General features: G+C 34.7%; 1 long non-coding RNA gene across 1 annotated transcript; it reads right to left on the bottom strand.

The window, feature by feature from the left end:
• Positions 1 to 7,774: 7,774 nt before the first annotated feature.
• LOC118668550 lies at positions 7,775 to 16,440 on the bottom strand. The gene is made up of 3 exons (XR_004971681.1): positions 16,316 to 16,440; positions 8,398 to 8,431; positions 7,775 to 7,833 (listed from the first exon to the last, which is right to left on the bottom strand). It is a non-coding gene; the product is annotated as an uncharacterized LOC118668550 (long non-coding RNA).
• Between the last annotated feature and the right edge of the window lie 4,735 nt (positions 16,441 to 21,175).

Below are 21,175 nucleotides of genomic sequence, written 5' to 3'. Positions count from 1 at the left end.
GAAGAAAGGTCAGACAGATGCTGCATGGCTTTGAAAACGAAGGAAGGAGGACAAGAGCCTCGGGATATGGGTCATATCTAGTAACTGAAAAAGGCAAGGAAATGGATTCTCCCCTTCAACTCCAGAAGGGAATGCAGACGTGCTGACACTTTGGTTTTAGCTTAGCGAGACCCATGTCTGGCTTCTGATCTACAGAACTATAAGGTAATAAATGTTTGTTGTTTAAGCCACTATGTTGGTGGGGATTTGTCAAGACGGCAATAGAAAATGAATACATTGGGTCACTAAAATAATATTTGGAGAGGTTTTCTTAGTTTACCCCCCTCCCCCAAATAGCTGCCCAAAATGCCTCAACTGCATGACTGTCCTTGTTCCTGGATCATTTCAAAGTTCCTCTTGGTTAACAGTTCTAATTTACTCCCACGCCAAAATGCATCCAAGGCTACTTTGAGTTCTAGCTCCTCATTCTTCCCCTATCTATTGAAAGAAATGGGAACTAATGAGCCTTGAATTAATGACAGGAGAAGCAAAGGACTTGGATAATCCATAAAATGGAAAAGCAGCCCCTGAATAATTAATTGCAATTTAACTATGGTTAAAGCTTCTTATCTCAAACAAAGATATATTCCATGATTTAAGTATATTACTTAAAGCTATAAAGCAATAAGGGCTTCCTCTAAATTCTTCTTGGAAGTCTTTGTGAAAGACACCCAGGGTATATTATACTATAATTTACAGAATATTTGTAACTTGTAGAGATATATATTTTAATTTGTAGAATATAAAAGGTGACTACTGATAATGAGTACCATCATGGCAATCACATTTATCATAAAATAGCTTTTTAATAGTGCTGATGAATAGAGAACTAAAGAGGAAAATCAATGGAAAATTTAGGTAGAGAAATTGACTTTTTCAACTGTTCTTTAAAAGTAAAAATTAGAAACAATGCCGTAGGATTAAGCACATATGGTGCTTATTATTAATGTTTCCTGTGATCCTATTAAGTAAAAAAGGAAGAAAAATGTTTTGGAAATATCTTTAGTTTATACATTTCTGAGTATCATACTCTACACAAATAAAAACCCAATAGGAGTTCATATACATATAAATTTAAACAAATGATTAATGTATACTCTAATATAAAGATTTTATGTTGAGTATAGGCTCCTGTTGTGAAATTCAGGATGTGTAAAATTTAAACTTTTTAAAAAAATTATCATATTTTCTTTGTGACGAGCTCTAATGACTTAATGATTAACTTAGGCAAAAGCAAGCAAATGATAAGAAATCACAACCAAAGTAGATTCTGTTCATCTGGTCTATTAATTACATACTGGCAATCATTTTTTTCTATTTTTTGTTGGGTTGTTTAGTTTATTCTTTTGAGATCCCTATGGTGTATGGCTTACTTCTGTATGTATTGCTATATAGTCTCTTTACCATGTGCCACAACAAACTTATGGGTAAGAGCTGGAACAGCTAATGTTGCTTCTCATCTTTGTATTGTACTCAAACTTAATGAACACATTTAGAACGTATATATTTCAAGTACATGATGGATACTATCATGTGGCAGCAAATAAATTGATCAATAAAAACTGGCACTGCCATATCTTCATTTCCAGAAAGCCTCTCTCTGGGCACTCTGATTTACCATAATGAATTCCTCAAGCCACAAAACACCAAATCCCCCATCTAATACTCAGGGTTACTTCGACTTTGAATCCATGCAAAAAGTAATGATCTAAACATGAAAGCAAAAAACACTCTATTTTTCAAGCAACCATTTTTTAAAAAATTAGAAGATTTTGAAAATGCTTACTTACATTGATAATTAGTTTTAGTTTATTCTTTGAGTCCAAATCCAGTTTGTGTATGCAGGATTTCATTGTGGAGAAAATGTAGATATCTTGGGTAGCATATAGTTGACGTAAGGATATTTACTTTTGGAGAGTGTTTTAAAAGTGACATGTTTAATAACAAATTAAACATTGTACATATTTAATTTTGAAAGTATCCTGAAGTTTTCAGCAACCTACATCCTCTTAATGTTCTGGTTAATTATTCAATATAAAGTAGTGGTTGCTGACATCTAAAAATAAAACAGTCCAACACATAGAGTCATATGCTCCCAGCAAATATTACAAATTTGTAGTGTATAGGAAGGAGTTTTCCAGTTTGAAATAGAAACAGAAAAAGCCAGAAGCAGAAATCCCAAAGGAGACTCCACACATTGATTTCAGGTTTACTTATTCAGATCTGCCTCTATTTCTCCAAAATGGCACAAAGAATTAGAAGCATTAATGATGTCCTATAAGCAAGTATGTTCTGGAGTCATCTGTTTCAAGCCACTAGCCAGACCTGCTGTAACCTCACACCTTGCTGCAGAGCTTTGGCTTTAAATACACATAAATTACTGCCAGTTAGTGAGCTAACTAACTGAGTAATGCAGTTAGTGTTGATAAGAAACAATCCGAGGAAGTTTTAAGAAAAGGATTCTTTATATGAATAACTACCTTCTCCTTTGCTAATCCTTACCTTATCCTATTTGTATTTCTTCTAGTGCATAGACTCTCTTAACAATTTAATGAAGTGACTTTGGTTTCACGTTGCCTGGTGAATTGTGCCTGAATGAAAACATCTTCAGGTCGTTAATCAAAGATGCCAAACTGGGTTATGTTTTCTTACTATTCATTGCCAAGTTTGTGTATGTGGAGTCATAATGAAAGATCAAATGCTACTCACTGGCAAGAATGTAATGAATGAAATAGAATATACCATGATGAGCTGCAAATACTCAGGATTTCTCACAGAAGTAAAAATTCTCATGATATTAATCCACAGTCCAAATGCACCAGATATAGCTCAATGAACTGTGAAAATGATGGCCTCTAATTCATTCATATATGCAATGAGTGTATATTAAATATGTACCATGGCACTTATGCATGATGTTAGGTATGGGGATGCAACAATGAACAAAACAGACAAATTCCCTGCTCTCAGATAATATATATTCAGCTGAGAATGAGGAATATTAAACAAAATGGCTAACAAATATACAGGCTGTTAAAGAAAGTTATAAATGATGAATGCCAAGTATAAAGCAGGGTAAAGGAAATATGAGAAATAAAGGTTAAAATTTAATATATCTACCACATAGAAGCATACATATCAAAACTCATTTAGTAACTAGGAGGCAATACTAAAAGAAAACAAAGATCCTTACCCAAGTGGAGTTTACATTCTAATGTTTGACATTAGAAAATGAAATAAGTACATTATAAAGTAGGTAGTATCTTAGAAGATGATAAGTATTGAGGGAAAGAGGAGAAAGTGGTATTAGGAGTGCTGAGGGTAGAGGTAGATTGCAAATTAAAATGTGGTGATTAGGGTAGACTTCATTGAAAAGGGGCAAATAAGCAAAGAGTTGAGGGCTATGAGAAAGAGACCAGGTAGATATTTGGGAAAATCATTCTAGGAAAAATGAACAACCAGTGTGAAGAACCCACAAATGGAGTTTGCCAGTTTGTTCAAAGAGCATCAAGGAAGCCAGGGTGTCTGGGATGGAGTGGAAATCAAGAACAGTAGAAGCTGAATTCTGACAGATATCGGGAGCCAGGATCTGTATGACTTGGTGGAACACTGTTGTTTACTCTAAGGGAAATTAAAAGCATTGCTTTTTTTTTTTTTTTTGGAGAGAGAAATTTTATAATTTGGCATATTTCCTCTGTTTGCTATGTTTGGAATGGACTGCAGAGGCGCACAAGTAGAAGGAGGAAGAGGGCTCCAGGGGCTATAATAGTTATCCAGACAAGAAATGACAGTGGCTTAGAAGAGGAAGATAGGCCTGGAGGTGGGAGAGAGTGGTTGGGTTCTGTGTCAATCGATGCAGTATATCAAGAGGTGGCTGAAATAAAGATAAAGTTGTTTAAAAAGAAAAAAAAATGCCCAAAGAAAGAAGAGCAAGTTCAATATGGTGTTCTATTTAGTCCTTCGTTCTATTTGTCAATTGCATCGGCAAAATGACTGCATTTTCTGGAACTTTGGGGACCTCCAACACATGATTCCATTGATCTGGAGTTCCTACTGAAAAATAGTTCAACAGTCTATTTCTCATTTGTATGATAATTCATGATTTCTTATTTCAGTTACAGATGTTGCCTACTTTCACATCTTCAAGGAGAACTAAAATAAATGAATAAATAAAAATTCAAGAGCTTCTAATTTCCTTTTTGATGAATATTATCTATTATATTACTCCCTCATCAGTGCTTTAACTTTCTTTTTAAAAATATATTTTTTTATTGATTTCAGAGGGAGAGGGAGAGGGAAAGAGAAATGGAAACATCAATAATGAAAGAGAATCATTGACTGGCTGCCTCCTGCATGCCTCCCACTGGGGATGGAGCCCGCAACCCAGGCATATGTTCTGACTGGGAATCGAACCATGATCTCCCGAGCAAGTTGATGCTCAACCACTGAGCCATGTTAGCCAGGCTGTGGTTTTACTTTCCATGATTTCTGTACCTGAGGTTAACCAGAATATAAAAATATTTAATGGAAAATTCCAGAAATAATCTCATCCTATCCCTATACATTCCAACTGGGACATGAATCATCCCATTGTCCAGTGTCTCCACACTTTATATGCCTGTTAGTGACTTAGTAGCCATCTCAATTATCAGATCACTGTGGCCTCATCACAGTGCTTGTATTCAAGTCACCCTTATTTTATTTAATAATGGCCCCAAAGGGCAATAGTAATGATGCTGGCAATTCACATATGCCAAAGAGGTGCCTTAAAGTGCTTTCTTTAAGTGAAAAGGTAAAAGTTCTCAACTTAAAAAGGAAAGAAAAAAATTGTATGCTGAGGTTACTACAGTAAGAACAAACCTATCTGTGAAATTACTTAATTTATAAATTAAACTTTATCATCAGTATATATGTATCTGGTATAGAAAAAAAAAACATAGTATATATAGGGCTTGGTAATATCCTGTCATACATCCATTAGGGGTCTTAGAACCCACCCCCCCTTGGATAAGGGGAACTACTATACTATAGAACTATTGCAAACAGTTACAGTTTGTTCATGATTTTCCACACAATTACAGGCAATTTTAGTTCACAAAAGAAATGAAGACCTGATGAAGAAATAAACCAACCTTGAATATGTAATTATATGCTACTATTAAATGTCCATTCTCATCTACAGATTAACATAGCAGCATAAATATATGAAGACTGTAGGCACACCAGAAATATATTATGGCTGTAATTAGTATATGAAATCTTTCTGAATAAAGATAACATTTGCTATTTACTTTCTAAGCTGCATTGCCAAATATGAGAGCCACAAGGCAGTGGCTAGTGAGCATTTGAAATGTGGTTAGTCTGAAAAGAATGAATTGCAAGTATAAAATACACATCAGCTTTCAAAGACCTAGTACAAGAAAAGAATATAAAATATCTCACTAATGTTGAGTACATGTTGAAGTAATAATAGTTTGACTATATTAGATTAAATAAAATATAAGATTAATACTAATTTAATCCATTTATTTTAATTTTTTAATATGGCTATTAGAACATTTAAAATTGCATATGTGGTGTATGTTTGTGGCTTAAATTATATTTCTACTGGACATCTCATTTCTAAGGTATAAAGTAAGAAGGATAAGTTTTCATATATTTTATCTTTTCTCCAATGTCCCCTTTTCAAAAGTCCGCATGATTTTAAAGTGAAGAAAAGGAATCTGTTTCTGGTAAGGGAAGAAGAGGGGATAGAATACCATGGGAAAATGCAGAAGGTATTTTTAAGGATGTATCTCCATCACTCCCTTTTTAAAAGCACATGATTTCTAACAATAATGAAACAAATGTTCACAACTCAGAGATAATATAGTCATGTGATCACAAGTTCTAACTAGGGCATCCTGCCTAAACTTAGAAAAATGTAGTTTTGTTTTATTGTTAATTTGCTCATCGCTGATATTTAGTTAAAAATACTGTCTACTCTGTTTCTGTGCCTGAGCAGAGACCACACTATCAGTTAAGCTATTCTATGGTGAATCCAAAAGAGAATTCTAAATTGTCCAATCACTAAATTCAAAATTCTAAGTAAATGATAAATTTTAAATCAACGTTGTAAAACATGGTGTAACGTAACCTGATTATCCTGTCTTGTATTTGTTGTATGTTTTTTATCTAAGTTAAATATTCTTTATATAGTTATTACTTTTGGATAAGCAAACCTCTACATAATCTCAGACTAAAAATACAATTAAAACATTTATTACACCCTCCATTATTCTACAGGTAGTTTTCTGTTTTACGATTATGTACATGATTCATTTTGGTTAATTTTTTATATAAAGTGTGAGACTTAGATTAGCTATATTTTTTATTTTCTTGTGTCCTCTGGGTGTGTTCGTTTTGTTTTTTAAACAAAGGCCTCCATTCTTCTATCATTCTTTAATTGCATTGCTTTTACAACCTTATCAATTTTATATATATATATATATATATATATATATATATATATATACACAAACACACACACACACACACACACATATCTATATATTCCAAGATTTTTAATGGGAGGAATAGGGAAAAAAATGTCTATTCCATCATCTGAAAATCAGAAACCCTTACTTACAGACTTTGTAACTTCCTCACCCAGCCCAGCAAGGAGAAGAGAGGCACCTTGAAGTTTAAATGTCTTACCTTAAGCTCTGTGTATGGAAATGATGTAGATGCTTCCACATGCAGAGTCAAGGGCAGATATGGAGTTCAAGGCATCCCTAGTTTTTTTCCTAGCTTCCCTCTCTCTGACCCACTTTGCCATTTTGAAACAACACACTATCTTCCGAAATGAGCTGCTCCAGATACTTGGTTAGCGGGCCACTGAGAAATGCAAGTAAACAAGCCTGTTTCCTGACAGCCCCCATCACTAGAGGGAGATTTTTTAGCTTTTTCCTCCTGCGGGACTTTTAATTACCATGAGGAACCACGAATTGCCATGAATCATTTGAGATGCAGGGTCAGCCAGCCCATCTACCTGTACTGTGGGAGGCTCAGTTTTATTAGCGCTAACCAGGCCGGATAAATGGATGTCAAGGCAGTCTCGGATTTCTTTAGAGAAGCAGCTCTGTAATTACTTAGCAAGTTATTCGCTTATTCTGGCTGAGTTGTCACTGGACTTGGTTTTCACTGATGCCAGCTCACAGAACAGCAAAGAGGTACACAAGAAGGGGACATAGAGTGTGTCACTGAGAGAGAGTTGAGGAAGAAATGGTCCCCTACCCTTTGAATCAGAGAGGATGGCCAGTAGGGGAATGGAAGCGTGGGGAAGGAAGGAATGGGTCACAGGAGGTCATGCAGGCACTTCCCACCTCAGTGTCCTCATTTCTCAGCATTCTCTGAGTTGGGATGGTAAATGTTACCCTCCTTATCTCTTAGGGTTTTTGTGAGGTACACTGTCTACTCCTCCAATAAGGGTGTACAAAGCCCTTTTTGCTTCTCCATCTTCCTCTCCCTTATATTCCATTCAGGGCATTAAGAAGGAAATGGAAAGGGAAAGAAATTTTAGGATCAATGGGGTATAATGGATTAGGCCATGTGATACCAGGTTTTTGTTTTTTTTTTAATGATAAGCCTTGGGGGCCATGGGAACAGCAGAGGAAAGGGGCGATGCAGATGGGAAGAGGAATGGGGGTTAAGATGGATCTATCCATGAAATAAGTATTAATCACTTACCATATGCCAGGTCCTATGCTAGACCAGAATGGAAGGGTATACGTGGGCTGGTCCTCAACAGGATTCCTGTGCAGAAGAATAGGCCATGACACAAAGAATTATTACAAATACAAGTATTATCAAAGAGACTTATGCAAGTGTCTTTGAGCACCTAGCAGTCTTAATTCTATCTAGATGTTCAGGGAAGGAAAATTTCACTGAGATGATCACATTCAAGCTAAGTTTTATAGAGGATGAGCAAGAGTTAAGGAAAAGGGATAGGGAATATTAGATGCAGGAAATGTGAGGAGACAAGTCTGTAGCATCAAGGATTGGAAGTAACAGAAGGGTTAAAATTTACCAATGGTAAGGCAACCATTAGAAAAGAGAGAGACAAAACAGATACCAGCAAATACAGTTTGAGAGCAAGGTAAAGTTTGATGTGTTTTAAGTTATACCCAAATTGAGTCTACATGGGTTTCTTTTTAAGTTAGCAACATTTCATTTAAGAAACAAAATTCCCTCAACTTGCCTTTGTTCTTAAAGCATCAGAAGCTTTTTGTCTTGAGAGAGAAGAATGAAACTCTTTTTGTCTCTTGATCCCTTTACATCCATAGACCATGTGAGGCACATGGTGCCATGTTGACTCACCTGTTTTTTTATTGGATTTGATAGGCCATGAGCCCTGGAATTTTTTCAAGAGTATGAGAGGGCAAAACAGGAGGAAATTGAGAAGTTATTGTTGAAAGTGGATGTCATCAAAGGAGTAGCATTGATTCTTGCATTTCTATGCGTTTAACTCCACTAGGATCCTTGTTCTGGACCTCTAACCGCTGACCACAGGTACCAGCATCCCAATGATAATATCTACACTAAACATGTCACAATGTAGTAGAGTTAAAAACTCTGAATATTCTTTCATTTTCAACTGTACAGTACTGAGATTCCACTTCACGAGAATAATTCCATATGGCTTTCCCTAAAAGTGAAAATACCACTCATTTATTTTTACCATCAAAAAAGGCTTCCCTTCCTTGTCATATTTGGTTTTTCAAAAAACAAAGACATGATATTTTTATATCCGTGTTTTATTGTGTCCCTAGTCTGAAAGCTTGAGAAAATAAAAATTACATTGGGGAGCAAAATTGTGTTTTACTATTATAGAATTATGCATGGCGCTGAAATAATAACCCCCTGCTGGGTTAACATGCCATCTCTAGAAGCCATAATAGAGTTAAAGTTTAACTGTCAGTGAGTGAAATAGGGTCCATTCAGCCTAACAAAAGGGTGAGGGTCAGTTTAGATGCCTGAATTCTAATATTATCTGTGCAATTCACCTTCGAATTTCAGGGCACTAAAATGGTTTCCTTTCTGTAGTCTAATTCAACAAATGAATAGGAACATTGCGCCCTACTTACTACAAGGAGAGAGAGAGAGAGATGGTAGAATAACCCCCATTAAAACAATTTAAGTGTTTAAGAAGAAAGGTGCTTTATATATACCAAGCATTATTATTCATCATCAGAAATTTTGCCCACTCCCACAGTTTTCCTTGTGATTATCTGCAGTTCCCAGTAAGTAACATTTTAACATTTGATGCTATCATGCAATTGTAATAGAGGAATATTAAACTAGAAAAAAAAAAAGAAAACCGAACACATGGAAATGTCTATACACTGTATTCTAACACATCATGTAATTTAAAATTCAGAAAGTCTACAAGATTGGTATAATTTGAGCCTATTTAAAGATACTCTGTCATTTTGGAGTAAACATTGCTTCTCAGAAAAACTAGATATTTTATTTATGAGGGTGTGACATTTAAAATAAATAACCTGTTCAAAGGAGAAAAGAAAGTTAATGTTTAGATTGGGTGGTACCCACCTGTCAGAGATGCCTTCCGGGAACTGGGTGTATTCACTCTATTGAGAACCCTGGGATTTGCATGGTGGGTGAGGGGGTAAGAACAAGATGACAGAGGAACCTTATTTGTCTGCCAGCAAAAACTGGGTGGGGGACAGAATGGGATTTTGCTTTGACTTGGCTCCTTGGACTACGCCAAGGGCCTAACTTAAAAAAGTAAATAAGAATTACCTATTATGCCCTAACCGGTGTGGCTCAGTAGATAAAACGTCGGCCCGTGGACTGAAAGGTCCCAGGTTCGATTCCAGTCAAGGGCACATACTTTGGTTGTGGGCACATCCCCAGTAGGGGGTGTGCAGGAGGCAGCTGATCAGTGTTTCTCTCTCATCGATGTTTCTAACTCTCTATCCCTCTTCCTTCCTCTCTGTAAAAAATCAATAAAATATATTTAAAAAAAAGAATTACCTATTATGTATATGCAGAAACCTGTGTTTATAATCCTAGCCAGTAGATCTATCAGGAAGATAAAAAGATCTCTCAGTCTTCAAAATGACATCCTATCATGTCCTCATGAGAGCTTCATTCTTGTTGGATCTTTAAGATTCTTTTTATCTTCATGAATTTGCTTTTAAATTAAACATATTTTTTAGTTAGGGCCGTTCTTGAAAAAGTTATCTTTAAATATTTTATTGCTAGTGAGCACCTTCATTCCCAGTTATGAGTAGAAAATCAGCGTATCTTTGGTAGCTGTTTGGGTCACAGGTCCTATGTGTTGGGGTGGGGATAAGAGCAACAAGGGAGTGGTGAGATTTGAATAAAAACTAAACAAAATAGGAGAGGGGAACCTACAATTTGGTTTTGTGCTTCTCAAGTTACGTCATGCAAGCAGATTTGTTGATTTCTGGGTTAAACAAGGTTTCTTTGCCTACAATGGAGATTCTTCTACTTTCATAACTATCTGTTGTCCATCTACTCATTTCTACACACACACATTAAATGTGCTTCCTCTGTGACAAGAAATATATCAAACATAACATATACAGTATCTTATTTAATTTAGATAACTAATCTATGTCATATATATATATATATATATATATATATATATATATATATATATATAACTAATTTCATTTTACAGATGGGACAATAGTTAGAGATGTTCAGCTCCTTACCCTATGTGAGATATTGGAACACAGAACTGTCAGGCACCAAAACCCTTTCTTAACCATTATGCAACATTATTTTTTTCTTAGCAAATTGTTTGGTAAAATGATTCATAAAGAAAAGTTGTTCTGTGATTTAATATGTTCAGAAAGTGATACCTATTACAATCCCATGTCCTTAGATAATTAGAAATAACATGAACATGTTAAATAATCACATGTTTTGTGATTAGAAATGTGGTTATATTGGAATAGTTTTGAGTTGGCTATTATTCTCTCTTTTATAGATGGGGATACTCACACCCAAAGGGCTAATTAATTGGTTCAAAGTTGCAGAGCAAGCATGAGATTTCAACTCTGACACTCTAATCTGGAAGACCCCGACTTTCCTAAACTCTGTGCTGCCATGCACAATTCTCTTCTAGTGAGAGACATCTCTGTCTTGGATTAAAACACAAAGTAAAACAAACAAACAAAAAAGAAAAAAAATCACAGTTCATCACAAATTGGACTCTAAAAACACCATGGTCCTGATATTTCAATTTACTTTCAATACCAATGTTGATATTTATGAATTCCATGGATTTATTTAATTTTTTACTGCTTTATAATGATCCTCAAAAAAATACATATACCTTGTATGTTTCTATATTTACATAAATGCAAATAATATATGAGTGTAAGAAATAAATGAAATATTCATAATTATCAGCCAACAAGCATGTGTTCTATGAAATTTTTGTTGTTGTTATTCTTACCCAAGGATATTTTCCCATTGATCTTTTAGAGAGAGTGGAAGAGAGAGGGAAAGACAGAGAGAAACATTGATGTGAGAGAAACACATCAGCTGGTTGCCTCCTGCACACACCCTAGTTAGGGACCCAGCCAGGGAGGAGCCTAGAACCAATGTATGTGCCCTTTACCAGAATCAAACCTGGGACCCTTTGGTCCACAGGCCAATGCTCTATCCACTGAGCAAAATCGACTAGGGTATTTAAAACTATGTTTAATCTTCCAAATTATACATATTCACAATATGGAGTAACACCCTCAATATCTCATTCTCTTTTTGGTTTAAAAATAGCATTTATATTTGTCAGCAAATACCTTCTGTTGTTTGAATGGTACAATAAGTTTAGAAGAGGAATACATTGGGTAAAATACAACTTATTCACATTTGGTCTAGTCAGACAGTGGAGCAACAATAATAAAAAAGTTTAAATTTGCTTTGTAAATGTATTTTTATAAGGACTTACAAAAGGTTTCTTTGTAAGGCAAGAGGTTTTATCAGATAAATACTGGAAATGACTTATTACTTTTTAAAAATATTTTTTATTGAGGAAGGTAAAGGGGGAGAGAGAGAGAGAGAGAGAGAGAGAGAGAGAGAGAGAGAGAGAGAGAAACATTGATTAGAGATGGAGCCTGGGGATCAAACTAGCAACCCCCGGGGTGCATGGGACGATGCCCAATTAACTGAGCCATGCTAACCAGGGTGGAAACAACTTATTTTCATTATATTTTTTTTTTCTGCCTTAGGAATGTAGATTAGAATCAAAACCTTGTGCAAATTTTCTTCTTTTACTTCATTAAAAAAAATAAGTTGTCATATAGATGCTGGGTAAAATCACAAAAATTTGGAGAAATCAGTCAACTCCAAAAAGTTCACTTAGTTCTGACATTTCTCACATTTCCAATGAACTATGCAGAGAGAGCGACTTGATTAGCATGTGCCATTAATCATTTAGGAGCCTTTCATTTTCAATGAATAGCAACAGTGCTAAATGAAGGCAAAATCAGTGGATGACAGGGTTACTTATTACTTATCTCCTAAAGTCTGATTTGGAAAAACTGTGATTCTAGCACCATCCATTTATGATTATTGAAATCGTTTATTTTCTGTGGCACACATATGTCATTTGTTGAAATATATTGGCTTTTAAAATTTATGTTTTACTATTCATTTTCACTGTTCAAAGAAAACATGAAGCTTTCTGATCTGCAAGCATATTTAATGGAAATTGTAAGTATCCTGCCTCTCTAAAGAATACTTCCAAGGTAATTTGCCTGCCACCAAAAGACAGAGAAAACCACCAGTCATTGTGTGAAAGGTACAAAACCTGATAAAGGTAAAGGAAAACAAGTATTATTCAGACAAAATTCTAGGTTAGCTTCTGATTAGAGGGCATTAGAATACAAATGCATACAGAAGTGGAGATGAGTCAGGTAGTTCTTGAAAAATTATAGGGCACTTATCACAAAAAGAGATTGATCTTTGCATCAGTCAGGGTCCAGTAAAGAGATAGAAATTACACAGCAAATTAAATCAGGAAAGTTCAAATGCAAAGAATTGTTCAATAAAAACAGGAGATTAGCTACTAAGAAATAAAAAAAACCCCTAACGAATTCAAGAATAGGGGACTGCCCTAACCGGTTTGACTCAGTGGATAGAGCGTCAGCCTGCGGATTCAAGGGTCCCAGGTTCGATTCCGGTCAAGGGCATATACCTTGGTTGTGGGCACATCCCCAATACGGAGTGTGCAGGAGGCAGCTGATCGATGTTTCTCTCTCATCGATGTTTCTAACTCTCTATCCCTCTCTCTTCCTCTCTGTAAAAAAATCAATAAAATATTTTTTTTAAAAAAAGAGAAAATACTAAAAAATAAAAAAAAAGAATAGGGGACTAGCCACCACCTCTAGGGATAAGACCAAGTACTCAAAGAAGGAACACATTTGGAAGCTGTTCCCCAACCCCAACCAAGGTTGAAACTCAGACTTCATTGGGAAAAAAAAGGTGACAAATGGTCGAGAAATTTGCCAAGGTGCTGCAGGATGGGGCCGGGAGGCAGGAAACTGCCAGGGAGGTGCTGGTGAAAGCCATTGAAAAGCTGCGTTTAAGGGCGCAGCTATAATTTTCTGAGAAACCACCCTCTGGTGAACCACTGCGATTCATCTGCAGGTGAGTGTCCCTGATTGTCCTGCACATCAGCCAGATGCTGCAGGAGCAGGAAGAGCAAAGCACCTGGAACCTGGAAAATAAGTCACTTCCTTGGTTGTGTCTCTCCAGTGTCTTAACATGGCTTCAGATGCAAAGAAGTGTTTCCAGGGCCCAGCCACAGTATCACAAAGCAGAGCGAAGAAAAATGGATTTGAAGTTCAGAAGAAATAAATTGGTAATGGACACAATCTTCAAATATAAAACTGTATTTGCATATGCTTGTTTGAACACACATGCAAACAGCTATACACTATGGACTCCATTCAAAAGGCCAAACTATTAAATTTTTTAGGATTGGCAATTCTAACTGTAGATGAGTAACATCATATCTGCTTAAAAACTGTAATCTTGTTTTTTTAGCAAATATTCACAGAGCTAAATGTATAGTTAGTCCAAACTATCTGAACTACATGAGTTTGAAAAATATTTCCCTATACTAACTTCAGTATTTTTTTTTTCAAATGGCTCCAACACCCATAAAGTTGAACAAGGTCATAAACTGGGAATCATTCTAGAAAATTAGTCTCATTCAATCACAATATTAAAGCAACAAACATATACTGTCGTTTTTAAAAATACACTATACATATCTCCCTACCCATGCATTCTTTTCTGTCTCCACTAGGACAAGACACCATCCTTTCTTTCCTAGAAAACTTTAATACTTCCCAAGTGATTTTTAAAATCCAAATATCATCCTACTATTGTACATTTTTAGAAAAGACATTTTAAAATTGTGCACTATGCCTTACAAAAGAGTGCATGTAATGCATGTATCTACTATAAAGAATAATAAAAATAAACATCAATGTATCCTTTATACATTAGAGATTAGACCATTATCAATACCATTGAAAATCTGAGTGATCCTCCCAACCTTGTCTTCTCCAGCCACCCCCATCAAAAGTGACCAATTTTCTGACTGTTGTGTTAATAACTTTGAATAGTTTTCTACATATATATCTCAACACACAAACACACACACAATTGCTTAGTTGCATCTTTAAAACTCTATAAATAGAATCATGGATTCATGCTCTATAACAGTGATGGCGAACCTATGACTGTGTCAAAGGTGACATACAAACTCATTTTTTTGGTTGATTTTTCTTTGTTAAATGGCATTTAAATATATAAAATAAATATCAAAAATATAAGTCTTTGTTTTACTATGGTTGCAAATATCAAAAAATTTCTCTATGTGACACGGCACCAGAGTTAAGTTAGGGTTTTTCAAAATGCTGACACGCCGAGCTCAAAAGGTTCGCCATCACTGCTCGATAATGATTGCTTTTTTAAAACTCAAATTTTTGTAGATAAAGTAGCTAAGATTGATTTCCATGGCCATATGGTATTCTCTTTTGTGACTATTACATGCTTTATACTAGTATATCCAGTTTACTCATGAAGGAGATTTAGGAGATTTCTAGTTATTGTTGTGTGTGTGTTTTTCTCTCCTGTGAAAAACAGTGATGTTTCAAATGTTTTATACATATCTCCCGGTGCCTGTGGATTTGCTTCTGTTTGACAAATGCTGGACTAGAGAGTGTCAGAGTTTTGTTGTTTTTGATACTCTTTTATCTGTGACATGGTAATTTATTGTGGATTTTTCTGCTTATTAATGAGATTTCACAACTTTTCATATATTTAATGGTAATTTATATTTCTTCTTGTGTGAAGAACTTGTTGAAGTCTTATGCTTATTTCAAAAAGTGAATTACTGTATCTCCTTTATGATTTGTAGTCATCATTTCTAAATTCTTGAATTTTTGTCAATTAAATGTGTTGCAAATATATTTTCCCATTAAAAAGCTTTTCTTAGTAGTCTTTAAATACCGCACTTTAAATGAGCATTCTAAATTTTATTATAGTCAAGTTTCTCAAGTTTCCCCCCTGTGTTCTCTCTCTCTCTCTCTCTCTCTCTCTCTCTCTCTCTCTCTCTCTCTCTCTCTCTCTCTGTGTGTGTGTGTGTGTGTGTGTTTAGAAAATTCTATAATTTTAATTTTGAGAGTTGAGTTGAACAAAAATTATTCTAGCACTGACTGGTTTGTCTCAGTGGATAGAATGTCAGGCTGTGGACTGAAAGGTCCCAGGGTCAATTCAGGTCGAGGGCATGTACCTTGAATGCAGGCTCAATCCCCAGTAGGGGGCGTGCAGGAGGCAGCTGATCAATGTTTCTCTCTCATCCATGTTTCTAACACTCTATCCCTCTCCCTTCCTCTCTGTAAAAAAATCAATACAAATATATTTTAAAAAATTATTCTATATTTTATATTTTCTTGTAAAAGTTAAAAATTATTTTTAATGTGTTTTTATTAAGCTTAAATTAATTTTTGTATATACTGGTATTAGGAATATATTTCAATTGTTTTCTCCCATATAAATAACAAAATGTTCCAACACTATTTTTTGAACATTTTAACATTTTCCTATTGATCTGCATTACTAGCCACATCATAAAATGGGTTTTTATGTTTGGTCTGTTCTATAACTTTGATGTATTCTGTGCATATCACACTACTGTTACTAGTATTAAAAATCTTACCTGGCATTCTTCTTTAGCAGTATCTTGGCTTCTCTGAGCTCTTTGCTATTCCATAAATCTTTTAGAATCAGCTTGTTAGGTTCTTTGAAATACACCAGTGAGAGCTTGCTTTGCAACTTCATCAAATCTATAGAACTATTTGAGGAAAATTGACAATTTTACTACTTCAATCAGTACTTTTTAAATGTCTCATAACATCACATAAATTTTACCCCTAGGTTTTGAATATCCTTTGTTGTATTCAATTCTACAATCTTTGATTTTTGCTATTGTAGAAAGCATTTTTGAGTTTTATTTCCTGTTTTTCTTGTAATAGGCAGCTACACAATTGATTTTTATATTGATTTTGTATTTAATATACAGGACTTACAAACTTGCTAACTTCTAGTCTTGATTTAAGTATTTTACCTGAATATTCATTTGTGCTTTCTATATTGACAACACATCATTCAAAAATAATGACAGGTTTGCTTCCTTTCTGTGTTTATTTATTTATTTATTTACTTACTTACTTACTTATTTTTTACATATATTTTCATTGATTCCAGAGATGAAGGGAGAGGGAGAGAGATATAGAAACATCAACGATGAGAGAGAATCATTGATTGACTTCCTCCTGCACACCCCCTAGTAGGGATCAAGCCTGCAACCTGGACATGTGCCCTTGACCAGAATCGAACCTGGGACCATTGGGTCTGCATGCCGATGCTCTATCCACTGAGCCAAACCAGCTAGGGCTATTTATTTTTCCTTTCTTATTGATCAGGCTAATACCTCCAGTAAAATGTTGGTTATAAATAGTTATGCTGGGTATTGGCATCTTTGGCCCATTTTTTTAAAGGGGAAGATTTAAAATTTTTAACATTGCATATATTCGTTTTATTAATCCTTTCTTTCTTCTTTTATTTTTTGGCTTTTTTCCTATTTATTTTCTGGCACAGGAGCCCTTGTTTCTTTATTACTTTTGTCTTTGTGTTTTAATATATGAAAATAAATATTTTATATTCTGCTTCTGATAATTCCAATATCTGCAGCACTTACTTTTCTGATTCATTAGTTTATTGTTTTGGCTAACTCTCCCACAGGTGGCTTATTTTCCCATGCGTTTAGTATTATCTCTTGTTCAACTAAACGTAAACAATTTTTGTCATCGAAGATCTTCTATACAAGTTAATGTTGTCAAATATTACTAGTAAGATTAAAGATACATAAGACTTCCAGGTAAAATTTATAAACATTTACTGGGACTTTAAAAAACTATTGTTTGAAATATTTTGCATTTCAAGCAGAATACACATGTTATAGAAAAAAATCATATATTTTAATGTCACATTTTTCTTCTTTGAGTCAGAGAATCTCAATTTCTACAGCCTGTTTTCCTGTTTGTTTGTTTGTTTGTTTTGTTTTTTTAAAGTCACTGAAGAATCTTTACTCCTTCTGTTGTTTAATCTCCAGCTCACTTTTTATATATATATTTTCTTCTTTATTGATTAAGGTATCACATATGTGTCCTTATCCCCCCATTACCCTCCACCGCCACTCATGCCCTCACACCCCTGGTGTCTATGTCCATTGGTTAGGCTTATATGCATGCATACAAGTCCTTTGGTTGATCTCTCCCCCTTACCCTCCCCTCCCCTGCCTTCCCTCTAAGGTTTGACAGTCTGATCGATGCTTCTCTGTCTCTGGATCTCTTTTTCGTTCATCGGTTTATGTTGCTCATTATATTCCACAAATGATTGAGATCATGTGATATTTATCTTTCTCTGACTGGCTTATTTCCTGTTTTTAGTTCAGTATAAAAATTAATTTTTGAGTGCTTTTTCTGTACCAGGCAGGATGTTACTTGCTGAAGATAAACATATAAATAAGTTACAGTCCCTGCCTTAATTGAAGCAAATTGTTTCAACAATAGATGTATGAAGAAAGCCCCAGATTACAAGATAACTTGATTTTCTGCAAAGGCAGGTGGTCATATAAATTTCATAGGCATACTAGGAAGTAATGTAATTATTATGCATGAATCTGTGTGCTTTGATTCCGATTCAAGTTCTGAATGGTATTCATATCCTAAAGATATGAGTACAGTTATAATGCTACCTTTTTGCTTATGACGTCTTTGTATCAGCAAGTTGAACTGTACAGGTCCACTTATATGTAGATTTTTCTCAGTAAATATGTATAATGCTCTATAACTATTTTCCCTTATGCCCTTCTTAATAACATTTTATTTCCTCTAGCTTACTTTAATAATACAGTTTATAATACATATAACATATAAAATATGTGTTGATCAACAATGGTAAGTTTTGGGGGAGTCCAAAGTTATTTTTAATTATATGTTATGAAAACACTCCCCCAATGTGACTCCTTCCTGCAGTATTCCGCCTCAGAGGATCTCAATAGAAGGAACATAGGATTTGGAGTCAGACCTCCCTGGGGATGAAATCCAAGCTTGAGTGATTGTTTTTTAACCTCAGTTTTTTAACACGCAAAATGGGGTAATAATTGCATCCTCATAAGATTCGTTTTAAGGATTAAATAAAATAATGCATGTGAGGTGCCAGGCCAGGTATCTCTTACATAGTGTCTCCTCAAGTGATGATAATTGCAGAATTAATCCCATTGAGAAGGTAAATGTCCTTTCAATTGCAACAAGTTCATGATTCCCAGGATGTGAAATAGCACATTTAACTGGCTTCTCCTTCAATGGAATGATGGCATTTCCTCCTTTCAATCCTATATTTTATTTCCCTGGAACTTGTCATTTAAAAAAACGTGGCAAGTTGAATTGTGGGAATGTATTGTGAGATAGCATTCACTGCCATTTGTTTAAAGATCCATAAAATTTAATCAACAATCATTTAGTAATTTTTTTTGTTTGTTTCTAATGAGAGCTGGTTATATAGAAGAGTATTTTTCTTTCTCAGACTCTGCATGAAAATTTGCTCTGTTAACATATTTTGTTGTGACATCACAATTTTGGTTTTAACAATTCCTTTCTCTCAAGATGAAAATCAGCCAAGCAGTAAAGGTATAATTTTCATGAGCAGAAAGAAAGAAAAAATCGTCTCTGAGATTTATTTGCTTTTAGCTTCAAGACCAAATTCTACTTCCTATTAAAATATCTTGATGTACTGTGAGGTAGTAGTCCTCAAATGAATATCTAAATCAAATGTCTGAACTTGCTAATCTCTTCTCTGTTTTCTAAAGGTTGTCTTCCTTCCTGCTGAAATAATAAATGGGTAAATAGTCATGTGTGAGGTGCTTGCATCTTTAATATGCCAACACCTTCAGTCTTAGAGGCGTATGGTGGCAGATGGGATGTTTCATAAGCTCTGTGTCAGACAAATTACATTAGCTACCCTGGCCAGCACAGTGACACATAGCACCTTTATGTAGCTCAATTTTGTCTATCTATATCTCCAAACATTTCATTTCAAATCAGCAATAGGATAGCAGAAACTATCATCTCTGAATGGAGGGATAAATCTGTCCACTATGCTTATAAAGCATCAGCCTATATTAATTTCTTCATAGCAATATTTATGATAATAGTCAAACCTAGAATGGCCAAGCAAAATTATTTTTTTCCCACAAAACTATTCTTAAAAGGCAGTATCTCTCTGTAGGAGTAGTTTAAGGATCATGAGAGGAAACACTGGAAATAAATTTTGAACATTTGTTTGAGTACATGCAGCTGAACAAGTGGGTTAACATGACCTTTAATATATATATATATATATATTTTAAAAAGTAAATTAGTAACTTGAAGTTTGAAGAACAGATAAATAATTCCTATCACAAACTATAATGACTCCTGAATATTTAAAGAAGAAATATGTTATTTTCAACTTACATACTAATGGGGAGAATAACAGAATACTCAGGGGAAATAGCAACTATATATACATATATATACACATAGATTATACAGATAGATTATATATACATAGATATAGATAGATATCGATTATATACAGTATGATGGTACATAGAGATAGATAGATAAATAGATAGATAGATGATAGATAGATAGATAGATAGATAGATAGATAGATAGATAGATAGATAGAGATTATATATAGATAGATAGATAGATAATAGGTAGATAGGGATAGATAGATAGATAGATAGATAGATGATAGATAGATAGATGATATAGATTATAGATAGATAATAGATAACTAGAGAGATAGATGAGTGGATGTGTAGATTAATAGATGGAGTTCAAACTAATCCTGGAAAGTTAAAACCAGTATTTATTTTTCCAGTTTGAATAAAATACCTTCTTACATAGTGTAAATGCTTAATTTACACAAGCATTTCTAGTTTAAAAGCTTAATTGTAGATTTTGTTTAGAGAGGAATTAACATCAGAAGTTGCCAACATTTAAAGATAGAATGAAATACTTTCAAAGAAAATTATTTACTACAAAGATGAAATTTTGACAGTTCCCTTTTCTCACCAAGACCTTCCTATCACTGTTGCCACCCTATTAACCTCCAGAGCACTTCTCTGGAGGCCAGACTCTGGAGGCCAAGGACTCCCAGCAGGCCCTCCCCATATCCCTAGGGAGCGTCTATAGGAATCTGCTTCCATTCCCAAGACAAGGCAGTAATTATTTTTCCTCATGATGTGGCTTGCCTTCACATCTAGTTTATTATACAATTTAGTAGAAACCAAGAAAAGCTTAGGAAATGCCTCATGAATTCACAGATTAAAATCATTGTCTTAATTGGACACGCCTTAATCTCATGAAGGAGACGATGAATTTATAACTGTGTGACCAAGTGGGGAAAATGACAACTTTTTTTCCAATTAGTGCACTAAAAATACAACTCCAATGTGCTAGTGATG

This window comes from Myotis myotis, unplaced genomic scaffold (assembly GCF_014108235.1).
Source record: "Myotis myotis isolate mMyoMyo1 unplaced genomic scaffold, mMyoMyo1.p scaffold_m19_p_13, whole genome shotgun sequence".
NCBI classification, from domain to species: domain Eukaryota; kingdom Metazoa; phylum Chordata; class Mammalia; order Chiroptera; family Vespertilionidae; genus Myotis; species Myotis myotis.
This window is presented reverse-complemented; position numbering and strand designations above follow the sequence as displayed.